Genomic DNA, 12,620 nt, shown 5'->3' on the forward strand with positions numbered 1-12,620 from the left:
TGCCGATATAGAACAGTCTTCAAGAGGTAGGTTTAAAAGAAGAACACAAAATGCAAAATGTTGACTGGATACCCCATCCCACTGCTTTAACCAGTGACAGGGGACCATGTGCTTGCACCCGCAGGGGAGTTTCGGAACCACCCAAGCAAACTATTCATTGTGGTTGCCTCAGAGGAGGGGTGCCAGGAGCAGGAGACTTTTTTTTTTTTAATTTTTTAATGTTTATTTATTTTTGAGAGACAGAGCACAAGTGGGGAAAGAGCAGAGAGAGATGGAGACATGGAATCTGAAGCAGGCTCCAGGCTCCGAGCTGTCACCACAGAGCCCAACGCGGGGCTTGAACCTATGAACCGCGAGATCATGATCTGAGCCAAAGTCAGCTCTTAACCGACTGAGCCACCGAGGCGCCCCAAGACTTATTTTTAAAAGTGTGCATTTTATCACTATTTAAAGGAAATGGGTTGGGGCAGAGAAAGGGAGAAAAGGAACAAGGGAGCATAGAGGGTAGAGGTGAGCCCTCAGCAAAGGAGTCTAGACTTGAAGCAGTGAGTTGCTAACCTTCCTTCTCTACTTCATCGCAAATGTTGCAGATCGGTAAATCAACTAGCAGGCTGGATCAGAAAGCTCTAGAAATGGATGAAAGAAATGTGATGGAAGAGGAAAAGAAAGCAAAATTCAGGTTGAGTAGAAAGATTGAAAGGAAACAAGTTCTCTTATTTTGATATAGAAGAAACAACCCCAGTCTTACATTAGTGGTCGCTCACAGAAAAAAAAGGAGAAACAATGATATTGAAATCATTACCAAAAGAAATTTTATTTTTGCTGCCTTTTCAGTTTCGTAGGCCACATTATTTAGAATTCAAAAGAAGAAAAATGGAGATTATGGAAATAACATCTGCAAGGCATATTTTCCTTCTTAGAAGAAAATATATGCACATACAAGTTATCATTCAGGATTTTAAGCAGCAATTATCATTCTCAAACACAATCCTCCATCCATCTGAACAATTCTGGAAGGATTCATTTAATGATAACATGTAGAATGATTCAGCAGACCACCAAGTACAGGTCTGTCTTGTCAATCCCACGGCAAATACTAACATCCTCTTAAGTTTCCATTAAGGCTGACCTCGCTGAGGCATGCTGGTCTCAGCAAAAACATCGAAACAAGGATCTTATCACGTGACCACACGTGAACATTCAAGAAGGCAAACCCTCATTTGTTCACAGTATTTGGCCCACCATTCTAAAGAGCCACATCCAAGGTAAATCATTGGGTATACAACAGGGTGACGTTGATAGTCAAACAGATGAGCCACAATTTCCCCAGGCTGTTGCTGGGGCATTACAGGAGAGTCCCCAGCCCACGCCTGAGCTCCAGGACTGCCCAGCTGGATGCCAGTGATAATCTTCAAAGCTTGTGTCCAGCTGAGAGGAAAAGTGGCCTGTTGGGCCACTTGATGAAGTGTTAGTTGGAGAATTTTCCACTGAGCATACATTTTGCAGTTCAGTTAAGGAGGGAAGAAAAAAAAATGTGTCTCTTGCAAATATTCTATGGGGAAAATGCCTATTCTATGAAGAAGCCCACTGCCCACATTTGACCAAAATGGACAAAATGTCAGTCTACAAATGTACATGAGGAGTGGGCTCCTAATCCGTTCCAGATGGTGGCTGTCTCCCCTGCCGCTGTGAGAGCGCTGTCTGCACAAGACATCCACTCCTGCTATCTATCAGGACTTCAGAGGCTTCTTAGAGGCAACAATAGCCCTAATAAGGAGTTGAGAAAGTTAAACAGATGTCTGTTCTCTTTTATTCCTGGGTCTTGATCCTTATTGTCAGAAGGGTGCTTTTATTGGCCATTTTTCTGGGGAGCTAATGGGGCAGCAAACTGTAGCCCACAGCGCCTGCCGCTTATTTGTATAAATAAACTTCCACTGGGGACACAGGCATTCCTCTTCATTTACATATTGTCCATGGCTGCTTTCACAATACAGTGACGGAGCTGAATTCTGACAGGACCGTATGACCTGCCAAGCTTTAGATAGTCCCTATCTGTCCCTTTACAGAAAAAGTCTGCCAACCTCTGGCTCAGAGGCTGGTAGCAGAACTGGTAGGTTTCTACTTCATCAGATCCCACCCCACCTGTCACCTCTCCCTCACATTTCGTAGGATGGAGGTGGCTCTCCCTCTGGGGGGCAAAAGAGTCCAGGACCAGCGTATTGGGAAGAAGTCCAAATTGTGATCATGTCATTTAGAAGGTGGCCGGTTCCCTCTGCCCCATCCACATGGACAAGGCTGTACTTTGCTGGTGGAGACCGGCTCAAACCCATGGTTTGATAGAAAAGAGAATACAGGGGCGCCTGGGTGGCTCAGTGGGTTAAGCGTCCGACTTCAGTCCGGGTCACGATCTCGCGGTCCGTGAGTTCAAGCCCCGTGTCGGGCTCTGGGCTGATGGCTCAGAGCCTGGAGCCTGCTTCCGATTCTGTGTCCCCCTCTTTCTCTGCCCCTCCCCCGTTCATGTTCTGTCTCTCTCTGTCTCAAAAATAAATAAACGTTAAAAAAATTTTTTTTTTAAAAAAAGAGAAAAAAAAAGAAAAGAAAATACAGCAAAGGTGCTTTCGGCTTTTGGAGGTATAAATGTGGGAGTTCTCGGGGGACTGATTCACACGGCCAGGCTCACGTAAGCAGATACCGCAGGGTCGTGGGGTGCCCTTGCTGCAATGAGAAAGGCGAAAGAAACAAGCTCTTTATTTTCTCCAGGCAAGACTGGGGGGGGGAGGGTCAGATTCACCAATGGACAATGGTGGCTGTAGCTGGGTGGGAGTCCGGACAGAGTCAGTCACTTGAAATGAGAAGTCTGGAGGAGAAGGGGCCACTGTCCTGGCTGTCCCAGACAAAGTGCCTCAGAGCCAGCGCTCAAGAACTTTTCACAGGCCGTGAGCTGACTGTTGGTATTGGCTTGGGCTCAGCCTGGAGCACCGGGTTTGTCTGGCCCAAAAAAGAATTTTCCCCAGAACTAAAGAGGGTGACCACTTCCTGGGAAGGGACACAGAAGCCAGGAAGAGTTTCCTCCGCACACGGCTCCCCTCTGCCAGCCACTGACACGACTTGTCCTAATTGTTTAGTATTAAAAGGCGCACCTGCATAATTGTAACTTTGGATGGTAGGCACGCTGAGATCTGGCAGCTTTAGGTTTCTTTCCTTCAGCGAGATATAAATCTCCTAATTGCCAATCAATCAAATCAAAGCCTGGCGGAAACATGGGTTTAGCTCACACTCTCATAAAAGGAGCTCAATGTTTCCAAAGTGAATATTCAAGTCAGTGCTAGGTACCTGATGGCATCTTTAGCCTTCACTTAATAGCTAAGGGTGAACACTTGATTTCCTAGAAAAATCACAACTTTCATGAGAACAAAGAGTGACATAAGATTTACAAAGCTTTTGGTTTTTTGTTAATAAAAGAGTATATTTAATATTTAAGATGATCAGTGTTTTTTTCTTGAACCCGTGAAGTTGATGCACTGGACAGGCATGTATAGTTTATAATGGAAGATGTTAAAAACACTTCAATAAATTACTGGCCTTAGAATCAAAACTACAAACACCTTATGTCAGAAAACACGTTCTGGGGCACCTTCGTGGCTCAGTCAGTTGAGCGTCTGACCCTTGATTTTGGCTCAGGTCACAATCCAAGGGTCATGGGATCAAGCCCCATGATGGGCCCCATGCTGAGTGTGGAGCCTACCGAAGGTTCTTTCTCTCTCTCTCTCAGGGTGCCTGGGTGGCTTGGTCGGTTGAGCGCCCAACTCGTGATTTCAGATCAGGTCATGATCTCACAGTTCATGAGTTCAAGCCCCACAGAGCTTGCTTGGGATTTCTCTCTCCTCTCTCTCTCTGCCCCTCTACTGTTGGCCTGCGCACTCTCTCTCTCTCTCTCTCAAAACAAAATATATAAACATTTTTTAAGGAATGATTCTCTCTCTCTCTCTCTCCCCCCCCGCCCCTCTCCTACACTCACGCTCTCTCTGAAAAAAATTTTAAAAAGAAGAAAAAAAAATACATTCTGCTTTCTGTCTTACATGTAATTTCATTGAAGATAGAAGATTCAATAAGAACATCTTGGTTCTTGATGAGCAGAAAAATTGTAAAACTTTTCAGAGAGAAATTCTTTTCTGTTTAGAAGTTTCTTACATAAATAATTAAGACATGCATAATATGAAATACCTAGAGAGAAAAAATATTAAAACATTACTGTTTAAATCTGATTTAATATCTTCTTTAGCAATTCTTATGGACCTGATTCCTTCACAAATACCCTCAATCATCATACAACCTTTGAGAAATAGGCACCATGCACTCGTTTTGCAGGTGAGAAAACGCAATCTCATCAAATTTGCCCAAGGTCATAGATGTACTACGAAGTACATTTCCCATTAAATCACACTGATTCAAAAAAGATGCTATCAGGGCACCTGGGTGGCTCAGTCGGTTAAGCCTCCGACTTTGGCTCAGGTCGTGATCTTGCGGCTTGTGAGTTCGAGCCCCGCGACGGGCTGTGTGCTGACAGCTCAGAGCCTGGAGCCTGCTTTGAATTCTGTCCCTCCCTCTCTCTCTCTCTCTGCCCCTCCCCTACTCACGCTCTCTCTCTCTCTCTCTCTCTCTCTTTCTCAAAAATAAATAAACATTTAAAAAAAAGATGCTGTAAAATCAAAACATGAAGAAAATCCAGAAATGTAATGTCTAAAATCCAGCAGAATATTTAGGTGCAATTTTTCTTTATTCCCCCCAATTAATACTTCCCAGCTCATAATTGTAAAGATTGCAAGCTTCAGTACAAAGGATCAAATACCTGGACTCTGCCACTGTCAAAACCATTCTTTTTAATACCGGAGAGAACGCTAGGTGAAAAATAGAGAAAAAATCTTATACTGTGTCTATATTAACCCTTCCAAGGGCTTGTTGTGCTCTGCCCCTGGCTAGAACAGTCTGCTCAGGCTGCCAGACTCGGGGCTTCCTGCTCTCGCTGCTGGCTGACGAGCGCCCTCTAGGGGGCATTTTATGAAAGCTCTTCAGTCCTTAACATTTGGGGCTAATTCTGCACCCCATTAACAGGAAAGCCTTGAATCGCTGTCCCGCAAAACTACGCTACTGCAAAATGCGCACACACTATTACTGAAAATGTGTAAGTGAGTAGATCAATGAAGGTATAAATCCACAGGTAAGTCGTGAGACACACACACGCACGTACACACACACACACACACACACACACACACACACATACATTGAGTGAATTCAAACCCTTCCCCAATCCTCACGGAAGAGGACCAGAGCAAGTAATCTGGTCATTGGCCAACCGAAGAATTTAAATAACACTTAATTTGAGGATTATAAAAGTGTCACTGCTTGTGGAAATAAAACCAAAATAAAAAAAAATTAATGTTTATTTATTTTTTAGAGAGAGGGACAGAGTGTGAGCCGGGGAGGGTCCCAGAGAGAGGGAGACACAGAATCTGAAGCAGGACCCAGGCTGTGAGCTATCAGCACAGAGCCCAACACGGGGCTTGGGCTCAGGAACAGGGAGATCATGACCTGAGCCAAAGTTGGACGCTTAACCGACTGAGCCACCCAGGCGCCCCAATAAAACCAAAACTTAAGGGAGCTGAAATCACCTTATATTTCGGTAGCTACAGAGTGTGTTTTCAGGAACAAAAAATGCCTTTCATTTTAGCAAATACCTTATTTCCTTCCTACCAGTTCTGAAACTACTTTACCGCGAAACAGCCCTAGAAATGTTTTTTTTTTCATAAAAGAAAATTCCATTTTTTACACATAAAAATAATTTTAGATCTCCCTTTCAGACTCCTGTATTCAGTTTGCTTTAAGCTATTTATTTAAAGTTTAAACCTATGTTTAAATACTCACGTAATTTTTATTAAACAAACAGAGCTTTTAAAACCACCAGGCAGCAATGCATTTTTTCCTTAAAAAATGATGATTTTCAAACCATTCAAAAATTCTAAAACACCTATTTAAACCTGTAGGCAATTTGCCTCCTCAAATTCCACAGGCTAAGACAGAAAAGAGAGATAAACTAGGAGAAAGGGTTTTAAACTGTACAATTTCCAGGAAATAAAAACACATATGAGAGAAGAAGCTATCATTATTTTCTAACATAACCTTTTCCATCAGAACATGAGATCAAAATCATGTCCTCCTTATCTGTCACTTCTGGAGGGATTCATTGGTGATACGGTAACTGTAGGATGACGTTTGCAGTCCTCAGCACAAAGATAATGTAACTGGGAAAATCCTCATTTCAGGGCTTTTCTACTGCTCTATGGAGAGCTACTCCGAGCAATCCTCTCCTTTTCCAGTTGTCTATACGCTAAATATGAGGTTTCCTACCTTTTCATACCATTTAACATTGCTTCTTGCACAATTCCTCTTCACTTAGGAATACTGCAGTGTATTATATATGTATATTCCAATTAGTATTCCTATACTTCATGATTATCATAATAATTATTTTTTCTTATTATATTTTTATTTCTTTAAGTGACTTTCTTTAAAAAAAAAAAAAATCAAAGGGTCCCTGGGTGGCTCAATCGGTTGAGCATCTGACTTCAGCTCAGGTCATGGTCTCATGGTTCGTGGGTTCGAGCCCCGTGTTGGGCTCTGTGCTGACAGCTCAGAGCTTGGAGCCTGCTTCGGATTCTGTGTCTCCTTTTCTCTCTGACCCTCCCCTGCTCATGGTCTGTCTCTCTGTCTCACAAAAATAAACATTAAAAACAAATCCTCAGTGGGGAAAAACAGAGCTTTCCCCTGAGGTCGGGAAAACGACAGGGATGTCCACTCTCACTGCTGTTGTTTAACATCGTGTTGGAAGTTCTAGCATCAGCAATCAGACAACAAAAAGGAAATCAAAGGCATCCAAATTGGCAAAGATGAAGTCAAGCTTTCACTTTTTGCAGATGACATGATACTATACATGGAAAATCCGACAGACTCCACCAAAAGTCTGCTAGAACTGATACATGAATTCAGCAAAGTCACAGGATACAAAATCAATGTACAGAAATCAGTTGCATTCTTATACACTAATAAGGAAGCAACAGAAAGACAAATAAAGAAACTGATCCCATTCACAATTGCACCAAGAAGCATAAAATACCTAGGAATAAACCTAACCAAAGATGTAAAAGATCTGTATGCTGACAACTATAGAAAGCTTATGAAGGAAATTGAAGAAGATACAAAGAAATGGAAAAACATTCCGTGCTCATGGATTGGAAGAACAAATATTGTCAAAATGTCAATACTACCCAAAGCTATCTACACATTCAATGCAATCCCAATCAAAATTGCACCAGCATTCTTCTCAAAGCTAGAACAAGCAATCCTAAAATTTGTATGGAACCACAAAAGACCCTGAATAGCCAAAGTAATTTTGAAGAAGAAAACCAAAGTGGGAGGCATCACAATCCCAGACTTTAGCCTCTACTACAAAGCTGTAATCATCAAGACAGTATGGTATTGACACAAAAACAGACACAAAGACCAACGGAATAGAATAGAGAACCCAGAATTGGACCCACAAAAGTATGGCCAACTAATCTTTGACAAAGCAAGAAGGAATATCCAATGGAAAAAAGACAGTCTCTTTAACAAATGGTGCTGGGAGAACTGCACGGCAACATGAGAAGAATGAAACTAGAGCAATTTCTTACACCATTCACAAAAATAAACTCAAAATGGATGAAGGACCTGGATGTAAGACAGGAAACCATCAAAACCCTAGAGGAGAAAGCAGGAAAAAAAACCTCTCTGACCTCAGCCGCAGCAATTTCTAACTTGACACATCTCCAAAGGCAAGGGAATTAAAAGCAAAAATGAACTATCGGGACCTCATGAAGATAAAATGCTTCTGCACTGCAAAGGAAACAATCAACAAAACTCAAAGGGAACAAACGGAATGGGAAAAGATATTTGCAAATGACATATCGGACAAAGGGCTAGTATCCAAAATCTATAAAGAGCTCACCAAACTCCACACCTGAAAAACAAATAATCCAGTGAAGAAATGGGCAGAAGACACGAATAGACACTTCTTTAAATAAGACATCCAGATGGCCAACAGGCACATGAAAAGATGCTCGACGTCGCTCCTCATCAGGAAAATGCAAATCAAAACCACACTCAGATACCACCACACGCCAGTCAGAGTGGCTAAAATGAACAAATCAGGAGACTATAGATGCTGGAGAGGATGTGGAGAAACGGGAACTCTCTTGCACTGTTGGTGGGAATGCAAATTGGTGCAGCCACTCTGGAAAACAGTGTGGAGATTCCTCAGAAAATTAAAAATAGACCTACCCTACGACCCAGCAATAGCACTGCTAGGAATTTACCCAAGGGATATAGGAGTACTGATGCATAGGGGCACTTGTACCCCAATGTTTATAGCAGCACTCTCAACAATAGCCAAATTATGGAAAGAGCCTAAATGTCCATCACCTGATGAATGGATAAAGAAATTGTGGTTTATATACACAATGGAGTACTACGTGGCAATGAGAAAGAATGAAATATGGCCCTTTGTAGCAACGTGGATGGAACTGGAGAGTGTGATGCTAAGTGAAATAAGCCATACAGAGAAAGACAGATACCATATGTGTTCACTCTTAGGTGGATCCTGAGAAACTTAACAGAAACCCATGGGGGAGGGGAAGGAAAAAAAAAAAAAAAAGGAGGTTAGAGTGGGAGAGAGCCAAAGCATAAGAGACTATTAAAAACTGAGAACAAACTGAGGGTTGATGGGGGGTGGGAGGGAGGGGGGGTGGGTGATGGCCATTGAGGAGGGCACCTGTTGGGAGGAGCACTGGGTGTTGTATGGAAACCAATCTTGACAATAAATTTCATATTAAAAAACAAATCAAAAGCCATCCCTTGAGGTAAGGTCAGGATGTGCCCGCCTGCCTGCCTACTGCTCTGTTCCCAGTCATCACTCTTTACCTCTGCTTCTTTTCCAACAGACATTATGAGGTTGCCGGCATTTCTAGCAATTGCTATACACACGAATCAGCAAGTCCCGAGTGAGAGCGTTTGCTCTGTTTTTCTTCATTAACTAAATGAGCAGACTCATAAGCAAGCAGCGTGGCATCCTTATATCTTGGCCCCTGACAGGAAAACCATTAGAATTGTTTTCCTTCATTTTCCCGAGCTACCTTTCAAAACACATAAACTAAACCAGGCGTCTTCCAGGTGCACATGTGTGTGTATAATTGTGTGCCTGTATTTGCAATTTTAATCAAGAATACTTCTGGAAGAGAAACTGATAACAGGCTTAAACCAGTGCCCTTCCCTTCCTTCAATTCTGCACGCAGCAAAAGGCTGCATGGAAATGGTTTCCTTAGGCATCGCACTTCACTACCAGCATCCAAGACCAGGAACACAAGACATACGTTTACATTTGTATTTCATTCTGATTCTGCCTTTCCATTCCAAGAAGCATGGCTCGTGCCCACATACCACCCTCCACCCCCACCCACACCCATCCCATAGCCTACCCCTGAGGAGTGTGACAGGGAGAATTCCCACCTCTGTGTCCAGCCACATAGAAATTTCTTATCCAAAGAAAATCAATAGATCATTTCTCCACGACGTTCCTGACCAGGTTCCCGGGACTGTGCTCAGATAGACCACAAGCAGGAGGCCCAGTCCCAGGCGCTCTTCCCTTCTCACTTCTCAGCCATCACTCCCAAATTCCCTTCTCTAGACCTGACCTTCATGCAGAGTTCCAGAACATCGGCCATTTGGGTGTCTCAAAAGCCAGCTCCACGAGGCTCCCCAGGCTCACACATGTCTCTGCCCTGGTGAATGGCACCATCATCCTTCCAGAAGTGTGGGGGTAATCACTAGAAAGCCCCTTTCCCCACCTGACAACGGCAGCTCATCGCCACATCCTGTAAATTTAAAGTCCTAAGCACATGAGGAATCCCCGATTCCCTCCCTCTCTACCGCTAAGCCCCTAGTCCAGGCTACGATCATGAGATGCTTGGGCCTACAGAAGACCCCCAAAGTCTGCCCAAGTCCACTCCCCCTCCCAAAACCTGTCGTTGATGACAAACCAGCACATCTTCTTGCCCTCACCTGCAGCCCTCTGCTTTTAGGGTGAAATCCTCATGTGACCTGGATCCTTTGCATGGCCTCACGTGATTCATTCTCTCCTTGCTTCCAACCCACACAGCCGTCACTGCCCCCTGCCCTCCTCTCCTTCCCCTCCAGATCCTTCCTCTTCCCACTTGTCAGCTGCTACTCATCCATCAGACCCCAGTGCAAGAATATTCCCTATCAATACCCTTCCCGTGAGCCCCTCAGACTCTCGCAGCACCTGGCTGCTTCTCCGCCATAGGGTTGTCACGGCAGGTAAATGCAAAACGAGAAACTGACCTATCTGACTGTTCAACTGTTGTGCTTCCGTTCTATTTGGCTGTTGGTCCTCTGAGGAGGGACCACGTTCCTCTTGCTCACCGCTGGAGGCCTACCATGTAATACCAAGTCCAGCTCATAAGTGCTGTATGATTAATATTTGTTCAAAAATGTATTTTTGCATGAGCCAAGTGTAGAGCTCACGAAACAAACAATCGCGCTGCTAATGAGTGCAGAATAAGGAGAGAGTGTTCTTGGCTTCTACTATAACTTCACCATACACCCAACATACAGACCAAAGAGAAAACTTCATTTAATTTTCAAGAGACAGTACTGATTGCTCGTAATGCCAAGCATCATGTGCATTCTGCTACAAGCGTGGACTACCTTATTGAATAAGTTCAGGTCATGCCAGCATTTGGGGGCACCGATCGGGGGCACCGATCAGGGGCACCGATCAGGGCACCGATCACGTTCACCTGTGTCATCACAGATCAGCACCACAGCTCTCTGGGATACGAGCCCTCTCGTGATGACAAGGAAGTTCAGAACTTATGGGCGGCAGAAGCTCATGCAGCCGGTTAAGTGGCAAAGCCCACGTGGCCCCCTTAATCAGATTGTGTGACGACTTCCATCACTCGCTCCATTGCAACCGTTGCCCCGAACTGTGGCAAATCATAGACATGTGTAGCTCCCACTGCTAACCGGACTCCCCCGAAGGCTGATTTGGGTGATCCAAAATATCCTGTCCTAATTTGTGGTTTCCTCAAGAATCTACCGTGAGAAGAGGACAAGAGTCCTTCCTGAACCCCAGAAAAACAATTTAAATAGACCCATTGCCTCTCCCAAAAAACTTGATTCCCAGGGCAGGGGGGAGCGGGAGGGCTGCCCCCCACTGCCTGTACCTTGCGTCCATTCCCTGCCAGACCCCAGGACTTATAACAACCCTGGGACTATACATGTTTCTAGGAAATTCGCTTCCTGGGCTCAATCACTACATTTTTATAACTCTTTTCAACTTATCCAAAATTCTACACAGAAGTTATTCTTTTTTTCTCTGCTTTCCAAACGGCTAACATGGCAATTTATTCTCAGTATGGGACCAGGTACAAAGAGACCAATTCAAAGAATATATTTATTCATGTCTGTAGCTGAAACACCTTTGGAATGTTCATTTTGTTGGCATTCTGAGTAGGGCTGGACATTTTTTTTTATATATATTAAAATGTTCCTATCATGGCGGTGGCTCAGGCTGTCAGCGTCCCGCTTCAGCTCAGGTCATGATCTCGCGGTCTGTGGGTTTGAGCCCCACGTCAGGTTCTGTGCTGTCAGCTCAGAGCCTGGAGCCTGCTTTGGATTCTGTGTCTCCTTCTCTCTCTGCCCTTCCCCCACTCATGCTCTGTCTCTCTGAAAAATAAACAAACATTTAAAAAAGTTTTTAAATAAAAAATAAAAAAAAAAACAGTCTGTTGCTTAAAAATCCAGGATGCTTTTTAAAATGTCCTATGGGGGTGCCTGGGTGGCTCAGTCGGTTGAGCGTCCGACTTCGGCTCAGGTCATGATCTCGTGGTCTGTGAGTTCGGGCCCCGCGTCAGGCTCTGGGCTGACAGCTCAGAGCCTGGAGCCTGCTTCATATTCTGGGTCTCCCTCTCTCTCTCTCTGCCCTCTCCCGCTCATGCTGCCTCTCTCTGTCTCTCAAAAATAAATAAACACTAAGAAAAAATTTAACAAATAAATAAATAAAATAAAATAAAATAAAATAAAATAAAATAAATAAAATGTCCTATGAACTTTGGCTATATTTCTTTAGCCAATTTCCAACAAATCAAATAAAATAAAAGATGGAATTCAAGAGAAAATAGCATCTTTCAAGAGACTTCTTGTAAAAATTTAGATTGTCTTACTGAAAACGTTAGGAGGAAGCAGCCACAGCTGCCTATGAAAGATGTGTTGTTGGTCCGGGAGGCGTCCCTCATGTGCCCCTGCAGCCTGAGTGACAGACATGTCAGCTTGCTCTGTACCCAAGTTCAGAGCCCCATTGTTAGACTGTGTATGCCATTGTGTCAATATTTCTTACTTACGGCTTTCCTAACTTGCCCGTTGTGGAGCACATGCCCAAATCTCTGTGTTTTTAATACTTGGTCTACTGGGACTTTCTCCAAATATCATCCCTGACAAGGAGCAAATAA

Source organism: Panthera tigris, chromosome D3, assembly GCF_018350195.1.
Source record: "Panthera tigris isolate Pti1 chromosome D3, P.tigris_Pti1_mat1.1, whole genome shotgun sequence".
NCBI lineage: Eukaryota > Metazoa > Chordata > Mammalia > Carnivora > Felidae > Panthera > Panthera tigris.